The sequence below is a fragment of the Ranitomeya variabilis genome, chromosome 3, assembly GCF_051348905.1.
Source record: "Ranitomeya variabilis isolate aRanVar5 chromosome 3, aRanVar5.hap1, whole genome shotgun sequence".
Taxonomy (NCBI): domain Eukaryota; kingdom Metazoa; phylum Chordata; class Amphibia; order Anura; family Dendrobatidae; genus Ranitomeya; species Ranitomeya variabilis.
Window position 1 is genome coordinate 226,380,901 of NC_135234.1, and position 21,326 is coordinate 226,402,226.

Sequence of the window (21,326 nt, forward strand, 5' to 3'; positions counted from 1 at the left end):
TCCAAATTATTATGCACCAAGAGTTTAGGAGTGATAAGGTTAGAATTTTTTTGTTTGTCATTTAAACTCATTGATGGTGATGTGTGTCAGGGCTCTTTTTTATCACTGAAAGCAATTGCAGATACCTGTGCAAATTAGTTTGGCAGGTGTGTCCAAATAAAGGCAAGACTACTTAAGAAGGCTGTTCCACATTATTAAGCAGCCTACATTTTTGGCCAAAATGGGAAAGAAAAAGGATGTGTCGGCTGCTGAGAAGCAACAAATTGTGGAGTATTTAGGTCAAGGCATGACTACAATCAACATTGCCAAGACACTTCATCGTGATCATCGCACAATCAAGAAGAATGTAGCTGATTCCCAGCACACACGTGTGCGTGCTGATAAGGAAAAATTGAGGACCCTTTCCAACAGGCAATTGCGTAAGGTTAAAAGAGCAGCTGCAAAAATGCCTGGTCATAGCAGAAGAAAAGTTTTTGATGCTGCTGGTGCCTCCAATGTCCCCAGAACAACAAGATGCAGGGTCCTTCAGAGGTGCGTAAGCCATCCTGTCGACCACCTCTATCCACTGCACACAAGCAGAAACAGCTCCAGTGGGCCAAACGATACATGAAGACTGACTTCCAAACTGTTTTGTTCACCGATGAGTGCCATGCAACACTCGATGGTCCAGATGGATGGAGTGGAGGATGGCTGGTTGATGGACACCCCATGAAAACACGGCTAAGGCGCCAACAAGGAGGAGGTGGAGTAATGTTTTGGGCTGGAATCAGTGTGTCAAGAGTGGGAGAAGAGGGTTGCATTGACAATCCAACACAATGGGCAGCACTCTGAACACATTTTATAAGTGGTCATAAACTTGTAAATAACTCATGAAAAAATAGTTACGTTAAAACCAAGTACACCATTGTTTTTATTGTGAAATTCTCAATAAGTTTGATGTCACATAACCCTCTTCCCATTGAAAAAAATAAAGTTGGATCTGAAATGGCCAACTTCAAAATGGCTGCCATGGTCACCATCCATCTTGAATTGTTTCCCCCCTCCCAAAAGCTAATATGTCACAAACAGGAACCAACCATTCCCATTTTATTTAGATGTATCCATATAAATGGCCCACCCTATACAGTATCTGTTGTAGAAGTTTACAACCTTTTTTACGCATGCTTGGGTGTTTGTTTTTTACTCACAAATATTAGTATTGTTATTACTATAAAAATAATTGTTATTTTATACGGTACATTACATTTTCTGTGAATACTATGATATGGTAAAAATAAATCTCCTCTTCTTTCAGGTTGCACAATTGTCAGCTTCCTCTGCAGATGCACAATGGAGTTTCGTTTATTGATAAAATCGTATGCTTTTGTTCTTCTTGTGGTTTTTGGTATCCCAGGAAATGTCTACATTGTGATTAAATTTTTACACATTAGGATTTTGGAAAAGAAGCTCTTACCTACTAACACCATACTAATGACACTCTCAGTTGCTAACATATTTGTGCTTCTGTCACGTGTCACGTTACAGGCTCTGAACGCCATTGGATTAGAAGATATCTTGAATGATGGAGAATGCAAATTGTTTATCTTCACTTTTAGAGTGAGCAGGGCCATGTCGATTTGTGTGACCAGTTTGCTTAGCTGCCACCAGTGTATACTTATTGCACCAGTCAAAAAAAAGTGGAAATACCTCAAACAAATAGTAAACCCAAATGTTTCAATTATTTTGGCAATGCTTTTAGGAATGAACATGTCACTTTACCCCTCTGGTATTTTGTATGGACGAGCACAATCCAATGATACCCTGTCACCATACACATTGCGCCTAGCATACTGTGATGTTGACTTTCTAAACTATTTAACCTATATTATTAATGGATTGGTATATGTGGTTTGAGAAATTATATTTGTGGGATTAATGATCCTCTCCAGTACCTATATTGTATATGTTCTCCATAATCATAGTAAAGCCATGAAGGGAAAGCGCAGTTCAGACAAAGTACAAAATAAGACAATTGAGTACAAAGCTTCAAAAGCTGTCATTATGTTAGTCATAATGTATGCACTATTGTTTGGCATGGATAACTGCATGTGGATATATACTATAACTATGTCCAACGTCGGCTCTGATGTCAGTGACACTCGATTATTCCTTGCTGCCTCATATGCAGTCCTGAGCCCATATCTAATTTTTGCTACTAATCCTAAAGTAAACCAAGGATTCAAAAACCCATTTAGAAGACAGAGGATTGACAGAAAAATCGGCATTTCTTGAGCACATAGAGCAGGCTCAAGATACCAAGCAATAAACATTTTCATATCATTACTCAATTATAGAGATTCAAATGCACGCTGTATTATACGGAAACAGAAGTTAAAGGGGTTGTCGACTACTCTGACAGCCCTTCTCCATCCCTATGTATCCCCCCAATAGTGTCAGCACTGGCTCTCTTAGTGATTGTGTGACATTGTTATGTCATGCGATCCCTGTGCCAATCAGCTTCACTCACCCCTCCTTCCGACAAATTAAGACAAGTGGATTAAGTGAAAACAGCCACAGCTATCATTTGCTTTGGATGTCAATTATGTTCATGGGGGAAGAGTGAAGCCAGCTCTGATTGACTGCAAGCATTGCATAACATAACAATGATGGCCAGTGCCGACATCGCTGGAACGGTGATTACAAATGTTATTATTTTACTTGGGAGAACCTACACATTGAGAAGGGATTGTGTGAGTAGTGGACAACCCTTTTAATTTTCAATGTGAAATGTACAAGAGATACATTTGACAGATCCTGAAGAACTAGGTTTTTTTAGTTATCACAGGTATTATTGGCATAACAAAATTTTAACTGTGGCTTTATTCAGTGCTTATAGGGAACATGTAACTATACAATTTATATTACTCAGTGGTTGGAACAGGGTTATGTAGGCTGTGGACACCAGCCACTGCACAGTTGGTCTGACTAATATATCTGGTGTTAAGGTGGTTGTCAGAAGACAATACTATTTCATATAGCTTCCTAGGACCCTAAAGGGGGACTGCTAAGCTGGACCCTTTCTCTATGAACCAGAAAATAAATTGGCCTATAGAACTGGTTTCCATAATGAGATTTGAACTAGCCTTATATACAGTTGTGCTCAAAAGTTTACATACCCCAGCAGAATTTTTGTGTTCTTGGCCTTTTTTCAGAGAATATGAATGATAACACCAAAACTTTTTCTCCACTCATGGTTAGTGGTTGGGTGAAGCCATTTATTGTCAAACTACTGTGTTTTCTCTTTTTATATCATAATGAAAACCCAAAACATCCAAATGACCCTGATCAAAAGTTCACATACCCCATTTCGTAATACTGTGTATTGCCCCCTCTAACATCAATGACAACTTTAAGTCTTTTGTGGTAGTTGAGGATGAGATTCTTTATTTTCTGAGATGGTAAAGCTGCCCACTCTTCTTGGCAAAAAACTCCAGTTCCTGTAAATTACTGGGCTGTCTAGCTTGAACTGCGTGCTTGAGATCTCCCCAGAGTGGCTCAATGATATTGAGGTGAGGAGACTTAGATGGCCACTCCAGAACCTTCAATTTGTTCTGCTGTAGCCAATGACAGATCGACTTGGCCTTGTGATTTGGATCATTGTCATGTCCAAGTACGTCCCATGCGCAGCTTCCAAGCTGATGAGTGCAAATTTACCTCCAGTACTTGATGATGACGTGCCGCATTTTATTATTATTATTATTTATTTATATAGCACCATTAATTCCATGGTGCTGTACATGAGAAAGGGGTTACATACAGGGTTATAGCTATCATTTACAGTAAACAGGTTTACAGTGACACACTGGTACAGAGGGGAGAGAACCCTGTCCTTGCGGACTTACATTCTATGGGATAGTGGGGAAGATACAGAAGGTAGGCATTCATCTTTCCTTCAACTTTGACAAAGTTTCCTGTGTTTTTATAGCTCACACATCCCCAAAACAGCAGTGATCCACCTCTGTACTTTGCAGTAGGAATGGTGTTCCTTTCATCATAGGCCTTGTTGACCTCTATCCAAATGTAACGTTTATGGTTGTGGCCAAAAAGTTCAATATTGGTCTCATCACTCCAAATTACCCTGTGCCAGAAGCTTTGAGGCTTGTCTCTGTAATGTTTTGCGTAGTGTAGGCAAGACACTTTGTGGCATTTGTGCTGGAGTGACTTTCTTCTGGCCACTTGACCATGCAGTACATTTTTATTCAAGTGCCTCCTTATTTTTTTCATGCCTGAAGAAATTTTCTGAAATTTCCTGGATCCTAAATGTGTGTTGGTTTTGTCTTCATTTGCCAGCTCTGACGGTTATTACTATAGTCCAATAGTAAAGGCTGCAGCTAGTCAGGAGCTGCTGAATAGAAATAGAGGTCACGTGACATTGTTTATGTCATGATGCTTATATATAACAGCACTGTGATCAAAGGAATAGCGCCAGTTTGGGACGTAAAGGTACCTTCACACGAAACGACTTTGTAACGATATCGCTAGCGATCCGTGATGTTGCAGCGTCCTGGCTAGCGATATCGTTTAGTTTGACACGCAGCAGCGATCAGGATCCTGCTGTGATGTCGCTGGTCGCTGAATAAAGTTCAGGACTTTATTTGGTCGTCCGATCGCCGTGTATTGTTGTGTTTGACAGCAAAAGCAATGATACCAGCGATATTTTACACTGGTAACCAGGGTAAACATCGGGTTACTAAGCGCAGGGCCGCACTTAGTAACCCGATGTTTACCCTGGTTACCAGCGTAAAATGTAAAAAAAACAAACAGTACATACTTACATTCGCATCCCCCGCCGTCTGCTTCCCACACTGACTGAGCGCCGCAAAGTGAAAGTGAAAGCACAGCACAGCGGTGACGTCACCGCTGTGCCCTGCTACTGCCGGCGCTCAGTCAGTCAGTCAGTGCAGGAAGCGGACGCCGGGGGACGCGAATGTAAGTATGTACTGTTTGTTTTTTTTACATTTTATGCTGGTAACCAGGGTAAACATCGGGTTACTAAGCGCGGCCCTGCGCTTTGCAACCCGATGTTTACCCTGGTTACCCGGGGACCTCGGCATCGTTGGTCGCTGGAGAGCGGTCTGTGTGACAGCTCTCCAGCGATCAAACAGCGACGCTGCAGCGATCGGCATCGTTGTCGCTATCGCTGCAGCGTCGTTTCGTGTGAAGGTACCTTTAGTGTAGTAAGTGTAGAGTGTATTTTATGCTGCACCTTGGTCCAGTAGTGGACAACCACTTTAACAATTTATTAAATCTTCTCTTAGCTTATTTTTGATAAACACCCTTTTGTAAAGGTTTTAGTATCTCTCTCTTTTAATGGGTTTTTCACTTTCATGGTTCTCCCCTGTATTGGCGAGTGATCAGTGTTCAGAGGAATGTTTGTTCCTGATTATCAGCCCACGTAAACATACCAGTGATAAGCTGATGAATAAGCAAAAACACTATCATTTATGACAAATCATTAAAAATCATTGCTATTGGCAGCACATCGCACGGTGTACACAGAGGGTGGGCTGCTAGTAACTAGTATGAGTACGTGGTGACATATTACTAATTATCGTGTTGCCATCATTTCTCAATGGCTCATAAAAACAAGCTAGAAAACAAGCGCTAATCGAATTGTATAAAGCCAGTCTGCACTCATTACTAGGCTAAAATCAGCATATCTAAATGCACCATCAGTGAAAATACAGGGTAGCCAAATAGTCACAAGTCCACTTAAAAATAGAATAACTATGGTATACATTAAAAATTCACATTTATTATTTTACGAGCAATAAATATAATTCTTAGAAAATATTTTTATTTCGTTTTATAGATTATGACTGTAAGATCGGGTAGGAGTGAAAGCCAATAGAATTCAGAGTTTCGTGAAATTATCCCCAGTCCAAAAATATGCCTTATGAGGATTTTGTATCTCATTTTTAAAGAAATAAGGACCAAAAACTCTTTATCTACTTAAACCACACCAAACTGTTACTTTTATAGGTTGCAACTCACACTCATGGAATATTGTTATGTTTTCTCTTCCCTAAAATCTCATATATTGTTTACTGCCAAGCCTGTTTAGATGAAAAGGGGCCTCGTCACCCATAATGACATTATGAATTAAATTATCTTCTTGACTTGCAAAATCTTGGATCTAATCGAGTCTGATAATAATGTTCTACAGTTAAATTGTTCAAAGACAAAAGCAGTTGAACTTAACTCATTTTGTGAAAACTAATGTGATGCTTAAATTTGCTGATTGGCTCTTATTTTCAAGATTCAGAGGAGGTTGCAATTACTTATGACACCTTTCATGCAGGCTTACAGAAAAATGGTGTCTTTATTATTTCATCATCATTATTGCATAGTTAGTAACCAGTCTGCTACATCATGTATTTAGTCTATTGATCCTCTAGTATTCTGTCATCTTAGGTTGACCATTCAAAAAACGCCAATTCAGCTCCGATTTCATATTTCTAATCACAGTTGCATCACCTACTTTTATAAATACATTCTCTGTGTAGGGTATACAGTTTTAGGATTTCTTAGCTTAGTTTCTTAGCATATTGGCATGTTTTTATATGTTTTTTTTTGTAGATATGACTTACTCTTACATTAATAAAACAGATAGTTTTTGCTATAATTGCAGACATGTCACTTTTGCATCACAAAGGCAAAACCTGACTGCCATGATAAGGAAAGCTTACTACCTGTATTTTGGCTGCATAATAGGGGATCAGGACAAGAGTTGGGCTCCACACATATACTACATTCCGAATCATATGGAGAAAGCTAACCAATCACACTACCAATTGCAATTTCTGCATGATGCACCCAATTAAGAAATGAGTTTCAAGGAAGAAGTGAACTTTCCCATATTTAAACATTCCAATTGCAATACGCATATGCCCAGTACCATATACAGAAGAACTGCTGGTTCCAAAAGCAGAAGAAACATTTTCAGTTGAATCAAGTGATAAAGAAGAGGGCTCTATGTGTCATGAAGCATCTTCCTCTTATGACACCAACTTTCTGTCAGCAAGTTCAACTGAACCACAACTTATAACACAAAAACTGAGTGATCTTGTTAGAGATTTGGATCTGCCCAAGAGCCAGGCTGAGCTTTGAGGTTCCAGGCTACAGCAGAGGGCGATGTTCGGATTTTTTTGTTCCACAACAGTGATAAAGATCTGGTCCAATGCTTCTTCATGGAGAGTGATCTTGTGGCATGCAACAACATCAAAAGTTTAATTGAAGCTAAGTCATCATCATCGTCTTGCTTCATAGTGTGCTACCTTCAATTCCAGTTGGTCATGCAGTCCATATGAAAGAAACCTATGACAACATGAAACAACTGTTGAGGTGCCTGAATTATAAACAAAAATTTTTGGCCCCTCTGTGGTGACTTAAAGTTGGTTGCCATCTCCAGGCTGGATACACAAAGTACTTCTGCCTTCTGTGTGAGTGGGATAGTCGTGCAGGAAAATATCACTACAAAAAAAGAGACTGGCCCCTCTGATATTTACTTCAGCCAGAGATTAAACAGATTTGTAAGCTTCTTAAAGATGAGGAGTTTCTCCATTTGTTTCAGGGCAAGGGAAAGGCTGAATGTGCAGCATTCGCATTAATGGTAACTAATTTTTTTGGAAACTCATGGGCAGATAACTATGAAGAGTTACTGGAAAATCTCCTCAAAACATATAAAGATCTTGGCTGTAACATGTCCTTAAAGATTCTTACACTCATGTCTAAAATTTTTCCCACCAAACTGCAGAGCAGGGAGCGCTGAGAATGATGAGAGATTTCATCAAGACGTTGCGGCTATGAAGAAAAGATATCAAGGAAAATGGAATCCATCAATGCTTGAAGATTACTGTTGGGAAATTGTAAGGGTTGATCCAATGCAGGAGTGCAATAGACAAGCAAGAAAGAGTTGCCACTGAATCAGGAACAAATTTTGTAGTGCAATTTCTGTAACTGTTTATAATTTGCAATAATGTTTAGCCATGTTTAGTTTTAGTTATTTCAAATGTTGCTAAGTTTCCTCTAAAACAATCAGAAAATTAGCATAACAAAATATTCTGTATATATTTGCAAAAATAATGTTTCAAAGTACTAAAACTTTTATCCATTAATTATATGTAGCAGTAAAAGTTAAATTATTTGATATCATACAAACAAGAGCCAAATTTTTTAAAAAAATATCGTTAGATTTGAATTCAGGAGCACAAATCACTTAAAAATGGCTAATGTCTTAACTAAACAGGACAACTTTTGAAAATATGTAGAATAGTGTAACCTGCTGTATTCAATTTCTGCGCTTCCTGTATCCTGTACGGAAATAAATTAAAAATCCTTAGAATCCTCTGCAGTGAGCTTCAGGACATGCCCAGCTGATGGGATCGCCTTTGGTTGTTATTGAAAATGATAAATGTAAACACAATTTATTGTTAATTTTATATATTAAATTACTTTACTTTTACTTGTTGCTTTGTTGTGAATTTATCCATAACTATTTTCCAAGGATTATATATAAATAACCTGAAATTTTTTTAAAAAAAATGCAATAGCAAATAAGTTAGTATATTTTAAAATTATATAGTGATTTTTGGGCCACCTATTAGAAGGTGCCCATACATACCAAACTAATGTGGACTAAACCAGTCAACATTAATAATAATAATAATAATAATAATTTTTTTATTTCTATAGTGCCGACATATTCTGCAGCACTTTACATTTTAGAGGGGACTTGTACATACAATAGACGTTACAGCATAACAATAAACAGAGATCAAAACAGATACCAAGAGAAATGAGGGCCCTGCTCGCAAGCTTACAATCTATGAGGAAAAGAGGAGACACGGAAGGTGGATGGTAACAATTGCTTTAGTTGTCGGACCAGCCATAATGTAAGAATCGGGTGTTCCTGTAATGCTGCATGAACCGGATATCAGCCTAAGTATGTAACAGTACAGATGCATAAAGCATGTGAGAACATGATGCGAGGAACCTGGTTATGGTAAGAATTTTGAATGTGCAACACAGGGATGGTTAGGTAAATGCATTGAGATGGTAGACCAGACAGAACAAATGCGTTTTTAGGGCACGCTTAAAACTGTGTGGATTGGGGATTAATCATATTAACCTGGGTAGTGCATTCCAAAGAATTGGCACAGCACGTGAAAAGTCTTGGAGATGGGAGTGGCATGTTCTGATTATTGAGGATGCTAACCTCATGTCATTAGCAGAATGGAGGGCACTGGTAGGGTGGTAGATTAAGACGAGAGAGGAGATGTATGGTGCTGAGCCATGGAGTGCTTTGTGGGTGAGGGTAATAAGTTTGTATTGGATTCTGGAGTAGATGGGTAACCAGTGTAATGACTGGCACAGGGTAGAGGCATCGGTGTAAAGATTGGTGAGGAATATGCTCCTGGCTGCAGCATTCAAGACATATTGGAGAGGAGAGAGCTTGTTAAGAGGGAGCCCAATTAGTAGAGAGTTACAATAGTCCAGATGAAAATGAATAAGAGAAACAGTGAGAGTTTTTGCAGAGTCGAAAGTAAGAAAGGGTTGAATTCTAGAAATGTTTTAGAGGTGCAGATAACAAGAGCAAGCCAGTGATCAGATGTGGGGGGGTGAATGAAAGCTCCGAATCAAGTATGACACCAAGACAGCGGGCATGTTGCTGGGGAGTAATGGTGGAACCACACTTGGAAATGGCAATGTCGGGAATAGGTAGGTTAGTAGATGAGGAAACAGAAGGAGTTCAGTTTTTGACAGGTTCAGTTTAGAGGTACCCATGGTAAGACAATCACTGGGGTTATCTAAAAAGGCAGGTGTGATATCAGGAGAAGTAGTGTATAATTGGGTGTCATCAGCAAAGTGATGGTTGTGCAATGGGAGTTGTGCCACGCAACGTTTAAGTAAAGGAGCCCAGCTCATCCAGGGCCTAGGAGCAAGAGTGATTTGGGAGACTGTTATGGTTCTCAATGGCAAGAGAACATAGCCCAGCAAAACATAAGTACTAGCTCTTGGAAGGATGGAAACTAAACTGACCATGAACTAAACCTGCCGCACAACTAACAGTAGCCGGGTAGCGTTGCCTACGTTTTTTATCCCTAGACGCCCAGCGCCGGCCGGAGGACTAACTAATCCTGGCAGAGGAAAATATAGTCCTGGCTCACCTCTAGAGAAATTTCCCCGATAGGCAGACAGAGGCCCCCACATATATTGGCGGTGATTTTAGATGAAATGACAAACGTAGTATGAAAATAGGTTTAGCAAAATTGAGGTCCGCTTACTAGATAGCAGGAAGACAGAAAGGGCACTTTCATGGTCAGCTGAAAACCCTATCAAAACGCCATCCTGAAATTACTTTAAGACTCTAGTATTAACTCATAACATCAGAGTGGCAATTTCAGATCACAAGAGCTTTCCAGACACAGAAACGAAACTACAGCTGTGAACTGGAACAAAATGCAAAAACAAACGAGGACTAAAGTCCAACTTAGCTGGGAGTTGTCTAGCAGCAGGAACATGCACAGAAAGGCTTCTGATTACAATGTTGACCGGCATGGAAGTGACAGAGGAGCAAGGTTAAATAGCGACTCCCACATCCTGATGGAAACAGGTGAACAGAGGGGATGATGCACACCAGTTCAATTCCACCAGTGGCCACCGGGGGAGCCCAAAATCCAATTTCACAACAGTACCCCCCCCTCAAGGAGGGGGCACCGAACCCTCACCAGAACCACCAGGGCGATCAGGATGAGCCCTATGAAAGGCACGGACCAGATCGGAGGCATGAACATCAGAGGCAGTCACCCAAGAATTATCCTCCTGACCGTATCCCTTCCATTTGACCAGATACTGGAGTTTCCGTCTGGAAACCCGGGAGTCCAAGATTTTTTCCACAATGTACTCCAACTCGCCCTCAACCAACACCGGAGCAGGAGGCTCAACAGAAGGCACAACCGGTACCTCATACCTGCGCAACAATGACCGATGAAAAACATTATGAATAGAAAAAGATGCAGGGAGGTCCAAACGGAAGGACACAGGGTTAAGAATCTCCAATATCTTGTACGGGCCGATGAACCGAGGCTTAAACTTAGGAGAAGAAACCCTCATAGGGACAAAACGAGAAGACAACCACACCAAGTCCCCAACACAAAGCCGAGGACCAACCCGACGCCGGCGGTTGGCAAAAAGCTGAGTCTTCTCCTGGGACAACTTCAAATTGTCCACTACCTGCCCCCAAATCTGATGCAACCTCTCCACCACAGCATCCACTCCAGGACAATCCGAAGATTCCACCTGACCAGAAGAAAATCGAGGATGAAACCCCGAATTACAGAAAAAAGGAGACACCAAGGTGGCAGAGCTGGCCCGATTATTGAGGGCAAACTCCGCTAAAGGCAAAAAAGCAACCCAATCATCCTGATCTGCAGACACAAAACACCTCAAATATGTCTCCAAGGTCTGATTCGTCCGCTCGGTCTGGCCATTAGTCTGAGGATGGAAAGCAGACGAGAAAGACAAATCTATGCCCATCCTAGCACAGAATGCTCGCCAAAATCTAGACACGAATTGGGTTCCTCTGTCAGAAACGATATTCTCCGGAATACCATGCAAACGGACCACATTTTGAAAAAACAGAGGAACCAACTCGGAAGAAGAAGGCAACTTAGGCAGGGGAACCAAATGGACCATCTTAGAGAAACGGTCACACACCACCCAGATGACAGACATCTTCTGAGAAACAGGAAGATCCGAAATAAAATCCATCGAGATGTGCGTCCAGGGCCTCTTCGGGATAGGCAAGGGCAACAACAATCCACTAGCCCGAGAACAACAAGGCTTGGCCCGAGCACAAACGTCACAAGACTGCACAAAGCCTCGCACATCTCGAGACAGGGAAGGCCACCAGAAGGACCTTGCCACCAAATCCCTGGTACCAAAGATTCCAGGATGACCTGTCAACGCAGAAGAATGAACCTCAGAAATGACTTTACTGGTCCAATCATCAGGAACAAACAGTCTACCAGGTGGGCAACGATCAGGTCTATCCGCCTGAAACTCCTGCAAGGCCCGCCGCAGGTCTGGAGAAACGGCAGACAATATCACTCCATCCTTAAGGATACCTGTAGGTTCAGAGTTACCAGGGGAGTCAGGCTCAAAACTCCTAGAAAGGGCATCCGCCTTAACATTCTTAGAACCCGGCAGGTAGGACACCACAAAATTAAACCGAGAGAAAAACAACGACCAGCGCGCCTGTCTAGGATTCAGGCGTCTGGCGGACTCAAGATAAATTAGATTTTTGTGGTCAGTCAATACCACCACCTGATGTCTAGCCCCCTCAAGCCAATGACGCCACTCCTCAAAAGCCCACTTCATGGCCAAAAGCTCCCGATTCCCAACATCATAATTCCGCTCGGCGGGCGGAAATTTACGCGAGAAAAAGGCACAAGGTCTCATCACGGAACAATCGGAACTTCTCTGCGACAAAACCGCCCCAGCTCCGATTTCAGAAGCGTCGACCTCAACCTGAAAAGGAAGAGCAACATCAGGCTGATGCAACACAGGGGCGGAAGAAAAGCGGCGCTTAAGCTCCCGAAAGGCCTCCACAGCAGCAGGGGACCAATCAGCAACATCAGCACCCTTCTTAGTCAAATCAGTTAATGGTTTAACAACATCAGAAAAACCAGCAATAAATCGACGATAAAAGTTAGCAAAGCCCAAAAATTTCTGAAGACTCTTAAGAGAAGAAGGTTGCGTCCAATCACAAATAGCCTGAACCTTGACAGGATCCATCTCGATGGAAGAGGGGGAAAAAATATATCCCAAAAAGGAAATCTTTTGAACCCCAAAAACGCACTTAGAACCCTTCACACACAAGGAATTAGACCGCAAAACCTGAAAAACCCTCCTGACCTGCTGGACATGAGAGTCCCAGTCATCCGAAAAAATCAAAATATCATCCAGATACACAATCATAAATTTATCCAAATAATCACGGAAAATGTCATGCATAAAGGACTGAAAGACTGAAGGGGCATTTGAAAGACCAAAAGGCATCACCAAATACTCAAAGTGGCCCTCGGGCGTATTAAGTGCGGTCTTCCACTCATCCCCCTGCTTAATTCGCACCAAATTATACGCCCCACGGAGATCTATCTTAGAGAACCACTTGGCCCCCTTTATGCGAGCAAACAAATCAGTCAGCAGTGGCAACGGTGTTGTGAATTTGCTTTTTGCTCCCTCTAGTGGTTACTAGTTTTTTGACTCTGGTTTTTCTGTCATTCCTTTTATCCGCACCTGGGTCGTTAGTTAGGGGTGTTGCTATATAAGCTCCCTAGACCTTCAGTTCTATGCCTGGCAACGTAGTTATCAGAGCTAGTCTGCTGTGCTCTTGTCTACTGATCCTGGTTCCAGTTATATCAGCTAAGTCTGCCTTTTGCTTTTTGCTATTTGTTTTGGTTTTGTATTTTTGTCCAGCTTGTTCCAAATCTATATCCTGACCTTTGCTGGAAGCTCTAGGGGGCTGGTGTTCTCCCCCCGGACCGTTAGACGGTTCGGGGGTTCTGGAATTTCCAGTGTGGATTTTGATAGGGTTTTTGTTGACCATATAAGTTACCTTTCTTTATTCTGCTATCAGTAAGCGGGCCTCTCTGTGCTAAACCTGGTTCATTTCTGTGTTTGTCATTTCCTCTTACCTCACCGTTATTATTTGTGGGGGGCTTCTATCCAGCTTTGGGGTCCCCTTCTCTGGAGGCAAGAAAGGTCTTTTGTTTTCCTCTACTAGGGGTAGCTAGATTCTCCGGCTGGAGCGTGTCATCTAGAATCAACGTAGGAATGATCCCCGGCTACTTCTAGTGTTGGCGTTAGGAGTAGATATATGGTCAACCCAGTTACCACTGCCCTATGAGCTGGATTTTTGTATTCTGCAGACTTCCACGTACCTCTGAGACCCTCGCCATTGGGGTCATAACAGTTTGCCAGGCCAGTATTAAATGTTTAATGCGTTGCAGAAGAGGGATTATAAGAAAGAAGATTCTGAGTTTTTTTTTTTTTTTCTTTCTTCTTCCCCTTTACCTCAGAGTGGCTATGCTTGCTGCAGACATGAATGTCCAGACCTTGATTACAAGTGTGGACCAGCTGGCTACTCGTGTGCAGGGCATACAAGACTATGTTATCAGAAATCCTAGGTCAGAACCTAAAATACCGATTCCTGAACTGTTTTCCGGAGACAGGTTTAAGTTTAGGAATTTTGTGAATAATTGTAAATTGTTTTTGTCCCTGAGACCCTGTTCATCTGGAGACTCTGCTCAGCAAGTAAAAATAGTTATTTCGTTCTTACGGGGCGACCCTCAGGATTGGGCTTTTTCGCTGGCGCCAGGAGATCCGGCATTGGCTGATATTGATGCGTTTTTTCTGGCGCTCGGTTTACTTTATGAGGAACCCAATCTTGAGATTCAGGCAGAAAAGGCCTTGCTGGCTATGTCTCAGGGGCAGGACGAGGCTGAAGTGTATTGCCAAAAATTTCGGAAATGGTCCGTGCTGACACATTGGAACGAGTGTGCACTGGCCGCTAATTTTAGAAATGGCCTATCTGAAGCCATTAAGAATGTTATGGTGGGTTTTCCCATTCCCACAGGTCTCAATGATACTATGGCACTGGCTATTCAAATTGACCGGCGGTTGCGGGAGCGCAAAACCGCAAATTCCCTCATGGTGTTGTCTGAACAGACACCTAATTCGGTGCAATGTGATAGAAAAACCGCAAATTCCCTCATGGTGTTGTCTGAACAGACACCTGATTTAATGCAATGTGATAGAATCCTGACTAGAAATGAGCGGAAAATTCATAGACGTCGGAATGGCTTGTGCTACTACTGTGGTGATTCTACACATGTTATCTCAGCATGCTCTAAACGTATAGCTAAGGTTGTTAGTCCTGTCACCGTTGGTAATTTGCAACCTAAATTTATTCTGTCTGTAACTTTGATTTGCTCACTGTCGTCTTATCCTGTCATGGCGTTTGTAGATTCAGGTGCTGCCCTGAGTCTTATGGATCTGTCATTTGCTAAGCACTGTGGTTTTACTCTTGAACCATTAGAAAATCCTATTCCTCTTAGGGGTATTGATGCTACGCCATTGGCAGCAAATAAACCGCAGTATTGGACACAGGTTATCATGTGCATGACTCCTGAACACCGCGAGGTGATACGTTTCCTGGTTTTACATAAAATGCATGATTTGGTTGTTTTAGGGCTGCCATGGTTACAGACCCATAATCCAGTCCTGGACTGGAAGGCTATGTCAGTCTCAAGTTGGGGCTGTCGTGGTATTCATGGGGATTCCCTGCCTGTGTCTATTGCTTCTTCTACGCCTTCGGAAGTTCCGGAGTATTTGTCTGATTATCAGGATGTCTTCAGTCAGTCTGAGTCCAGTGCACTGCCTCCTCATAGGGACTGTGACTGTGCTATAGATTTGATCCCAGGCAGTAAGTTTCCTAAGGGAAGACTGTTTAATCTGTCGGTACCTGAACATACCGCTATGCGTTCATATATCAGGGAGTCTCTGGAGAAAGGACATATTCGTCCGTCTTCTTCCCCCCTTGGTGCGGGATTCTTTTTTGTGGCAAAAAAGGACGGATCTTTGAGACCTTGTATTGATTATCGGCTTTTAAATAAGATCACTGTCAAATTTCAGTATCCTTTACCGCTGTTGTCTGACTTGTTTGCCCGGATTAAAGGTGCCAAGTGGTTCACCAAGATAGACCTTCGTGGTGCGTACAACCTTGTGCGCATTAAGCAAGGTGATGAATGGAAAACCGCATTCAATACGCCCGAAGGTCATTTTGAGTACTTGGTGATGCCTTTTGGGCTCTCCAATGCGCCTTCAGTTTTTCAGTCCTTTATGCATGACATTTTCCGGAAGTATCTGGATAAATTTTTGATTGTTTATCTGGATGATATTTTGGTTTTTTCTGATGATTGGGATTCGCATGTGGAGCAGGTCAGGTTGGTCTTTAAAATTTTGCGTGAAAATTCTTTGTTTGTCAAGGGCTCAAAGTGTCTCTTTGGTGTACAGAAGGTTCCCTTTTTGGGGTTCATTTTTTCCCCTTCTGCTGTGGAGATGGACCCAGTCAAGGTCCGAGCTATTCTTGATTGGACTCAGCCCTCGTCGGTTAAGAGTCTTCAGAAGTTCTTGGGTTTCGCTAACTTCTACCGTCGTTTTATCGCTAATTTTTCTAGCATTGTGAAACCGTTGACGGATATGACCAAGAAGGGCTCCGATGTAGCTAACTGGGCTCCTGCTGCCGTGGAGGCTTTCCAGGAGTTGAAGCGCCGGTTTACTTCGGCGCCTGTTTTGTGCCAGCCCGATGTCTCACTTCCCTTTCAGGTTGAGGTGGATGCTTCAGAGATTGGAGCAGGGGCCGTTTTGTCGCAGAGAGGCCCTGGTTGCTCTGTTATGAAACCTTGTGCCTTTTTCTCCAGGAAGTTTTCGCCTGCCGAGCGAAATTATGATGTGGGCAATCGGGAGTTGTTGGCCATGAAGTGGGCATTTGAGGAGTGGCGTCATTGGCTCGAGGGTGCTAAGCATCGTGTGGTGGTCTTGACTGATCACAAAAATCTGATGTATCTCGAGTCTGCTAAACGCCTTAATCCGAGACAGGCCCGCTGGTCATTGTTTTTCTCCCGCTTTGATTTTGTTGTCTCGTATTTACCAGGTTCAAAGAATGTGAAGGCCGATGCTCTTTCTAGGAGCTTTGTGCCTGATGCTCCTGGAGTCGCTGATCCTGTTGGTATTCTTAAAGATGGAGTTATCTTGTCAGCTATTTCTCCGGATCTGCGACGTGTGTTGCAGAGATTTCAGGCTGATAGGCCTGAGTCTTGTCCACCTGACAGACTGTTTGTCCCGGATAAATGGACCAGCAGAGTCATTTCCGAGGTTCATTCCTCGGTGTTGGCAGGTCACCCGGGAATTTTTGGCACCAGAGATCTGGTGGCCAGGTCCTTTTGGTGGCCTTCCTTGTCAAGGGATGTGCGGTCATTTGTGCAGTCCTGTGGGACTTGTGCTCGAGCTAAGCCTTGCTGTTCTCGTGCCAGCGGTTTGCTCTTGCCCTTGCCTGTCCCGAAGAGACCTTGGACACATATCTCCATGGATTTCATTTCTGATCTTCCGCTATCTCAGGGCATGTCCGTTATCTGGGTGATATGTGATCGCTTCTCCAAGATGGTCCATTTGGTTCCTTTGCCTAAGCTGCCTTCCTCTTCCGATCTGGTTCCTGTGTTTTTCCAGAACGTGGTTCGTTTGCACGGCATCCCTGAGAATATTGTGTCAGACAGAGGATCCCAGTTCGTTTCTAGGTTCTGGCGATCCTTTTGTAGTAGGATGGGCATTGATTTGTCGTTTTCGTCTGCTTTCCATCCTCAGACTAATGGACAGACGGAGCGAACCAATCAGACTTTGGAGGCTTATTTGAGGTGTTTTGTCTCTGCTGATCAGGACGATTGGGTGACATTCTTGCCGTTGGCTGAGTTTGCCCTTAATAATCGGGCTAGTTCCGCCACCTTGGTTTCGCCTTTTTTCTGCAACTCTGGTTTCCATCCTCGCTTTTCTTCGGGTCATGTGGAGCCTTCTGACTGTCCTGGGGTGGATTCTGTGGTAGATAGGTTGCAGCGGATCTGGAATCATGTGGTGGACAACTTGAAGTTGTCACAGGAGAGGGCTCAGCGCTTTGCCAACCGCCGCCGCGGTGTGGGTCCCCGACTACGCGTTGGGGATTTGGTATGGCTTTCTTCCCGCTTTGTTCCTATGAAGGTCTCCTCTCCCAAATTTAAACCTCGTTTTATTGGGCCTTACAAGATATTGGAAATCCTTAATCCTGTATCTTTTCGTCTGGATCTTCCTGTGTCGTTTGCTATTCACAATGTATTTCATAGGTCCTTGTTGCGGCGGTACATTGTGCCTGTAGTTCCTTCTGCTGAGCCTCCTGCTCCGGTGTTGGTTGAGGGCGAGTTGGAGTACGTGGTGGAGAAGATCTTGGATTCTCGCCTCTCCAGGCGGAGGCTTCAGTACCTGGTCAAGTGGAAGGGCTATGGTCAGGAGGATAATTCCTGGGTGGTCGCCTCTGATGTTCATGCGGCCGATTTAGTTCGTGCCTTTCATGCCGCTCATCCTGATCGCCCTGGTGGTCGTGGTGAGGGTTCGGTGACCCCTCACTAAGGGGGGGGTACTGTTGTGAATTTGCTTTTTGCTCCCTCTAGTGGTTACTAGTTTTTTGACTCTGGTTTTTCTGTCATTCCTTTTATCCGCACCTGGGTCGTTAGTTAGGGGTGTTGCTATATAAGCTCCCTAGACCTTCAGTTCTATGCCTGGCAACGTAGTTATCAGAGCTAGTCTGCTGTGCTCTTGTCTACTGATCCTGGTTCCAGTTATATCAGCTAAGTCTGCCTTTTGCTTTTTGCTATTTGTTTTGGTTTTGTATTTTTGTCCAGCTTGTTCCAAATCTATATCCTGACCTTTGCTGGAAGCTCTAGGGGGCTGGTGTTCTCCCCCCGGACCGTTAGACGGTTCGGGGGTTCTGGAATTTCCAGTGTGGATTTTGATAGGGTTTTTGTTGACCATATAAGTTACCTTTCTTTATTCTGCTATCAGTAAGCGGGCCTCTCTGTGCTAAACCTGGTTCATTTCTGTGTTTGTCATTTCCTCTTACCTCACCGTTATTATTTGTGGGGGGCTTCTATCCAGCTTTGGGGTCCCCTTCTCTGGAGGCAAGAAAGGTCTTTTGTTTTCCTCTACTAGGGGTAGCTAGATTCTCCGGCTGGAGCGTGTCATCTAGAATCAACGTAGGAATGATCCCCGGCTACTTCTAGTGTTGGCGTTAGGAGTAGATATATGGTCAACCCAGTTACCACTGCCCTATGAGCTGGATTTTTGTATTCTGCAGACTTCCACGTACCTCTGAGACCCTCGCCATTGGGGTCATAACACAACGGATATTGATATTTAACCGTGATTTTATTCAAAAGCCGATAATCAATACACGGCCTCAAAGAGCCATCTTTCTTAGCCACAAAGAAAAAACCGTCTCCTAAGGGAGATGACGAAGGACGAATATGTCCCTTTTCCAAGGACTCCTTTATATATTCTCGCATAGCAGCATGTTCAGGCACAGACAGATTAAATAAACGACCCTTAGGGTATTTACTACCCGGAATCAAATCTATGGCACAATCGCACTCCCGGTGCGGAGGTAATGAACCAAGCTTAGGTTCTTCAAAAACGTCACGATATTCAGTCAAGAATTCAGGAATCTCAGAGGGAATAGATGATGAAATGGAAACCACAGGTACGTCCCCATGCGTCCCCTTACATCCCCAGCTTAACACAGACATAGCTTTCCAGTCAAGGACTGGGTTATGAGATTGCAGCCATGGCAATCCAAGCACCAACACATCATGTAGGTTATACAGCACAAGAAAGCGAATAATCTCCTGATGATCCGGATTAATCCGCATAGTTACTTGTGTCCAGTATTGTGGTTTATTACTAGCCAATGGGGTGGAGTCAATCCCCTTCAGGGGTATAGGAGTTTCAAGAGGCTCCAAATCATACCCACAGCGTTTGGCAAAGGACCAATCCATAAGACTCAAAGCGGCGCCAGAGTCGACATAGGCATCCGCGGTAATAGATGATAAAGAACAAATCAGGGTCACAGATAGAATAAACTTAGACTGTAAAGTGCCAATTGAAACAGACTTATCAAGCTTCTTAGTACGCTTAGAGCATGCTGATATAACATGAGTTGAATCACCGCAATAGAAGCACAACCCATTTTTTCGTCTTAAATTCTGCCGTTCACTTCTGGACAGAATTCTATCACATTGCATATTCTCTGGCGTCTTCTCAGTAGACACCGCCAAATGGTGCACAGGTTTGCGCTCCCGCAGACGCCTATCGATCTGGATAGCCATTGTCATGGACTCATTCAGACCCGCAGGCACAGGGAACCCCACCATAACATCCTTAATGGCATCAGAGAGACCCTCTCTGAAATTCGCCGCCAGGGCGCACTCATTCCACTGAGTAAGCACAGCCCATTTACGGAATTTCTGGCAGTATATTTCAGCTTCGTCTTGCCCCTGAGATAGGGACATCAAGGCCTTTTCCGCCTGAAGCTCTAACTGAGGTTCCTCATAAAGCAACCCCAAGGCCAGAAAAAACGCATCCACATTGAGCAACGCAGGATCCCCTGGAGCCAATGCAAAAGCCCAATCCTGAGGGTCGCCCCGGAGCAAGGAAATCACAATCCTGACCTGCTGAGCAGGATCTCCAGCAGAGCGAGATTTCAGGGACAAAAACAACTTGCAATTATTTTTGAAATTTTGAAAGCAAGATCTATTCCCCGAGAAAAATTCAGGCAAAGGAATTCTAGGTTCAGATATAGGAACATGAACAACAAAATCTTGTAAATTTTGAACTTTCGTGGTGAGATTATTCAAACCTGCAGCTAAACTCTGAATATCCATTTTAAACAGGTGAACACAGAGCCATTCCAGGATTAGAAGGAGAGAGAGAGAGAGAAAGGCTGCAATATAGGCAGACTAGCAAGAGATTCAATTACAAGCACACTCAGAACTGAAGGGAAGGGAAAAAAAAAAAAAAAAAAAATCGTCAGCAGACTTCTCTTTTCTTTCCTTTCTCTGTCAATTAATTTAACCCTTTATGGCCGGTCAAACTGTTATGGTTCTCAATGGCAAGAGAACATAGCCCAGCAAAACATAAGTACTAGCTCTTGGAAGGATGGAAACTAAACTGACCATGAACTAAACCTGCCGCACAACTAACAGTAGCCGGGTAGCGTTGCCTACGTTTTTTATCCCTAGACGCCCAGCGCCGGCCGGAGGACTAACTAATCCTGGCAGAGGAAAATATAGTCCTGGCTCACCTCTAGAGAAATTTCCCCGATAGGCAGACAGAGGCCCCCACATATATTGGCGGTGATTTTAGATGAAATGACAAACGTAGTATGAAAATAGGTTTAGCAAAATTGAGGTCCGCTTACTAGATAGCAGGAAGACAGAAAGGGCACTTTCATGGTCAGCTGAAAACCCTATCAAAACGCCATCCTGAAATTACTTTAAGACTCTAGTATTAACTCATAACATCAGAGTGGCAATTTCAGATCACAAGAGCTTTCCAGACACAGAAACGAAACTACAGCTGTGAACTGGAACAAAATGCAAAAACAAATGAGGACTAAAGTCCAACTTAGCTGGGAGTTGTCTAGC

The 21,326-nt window shown here is 43.1% G+C and overlaps 1 pseudogene; it reads left to right on the forward strand.

Annotated features, from left to right (window-relative positions):
• Positions 1-1,329: 1,329 nt before the first annotated feature.
• LOC143818096 (olfactory receptor class A-like protein 1) lies at positions 1,330-8,018 on the forward strand (annotated as a pseudogene).
• The last annotated feature ends 13,308 nt before the right edge of the window (positions 8,019-21,326 follow it).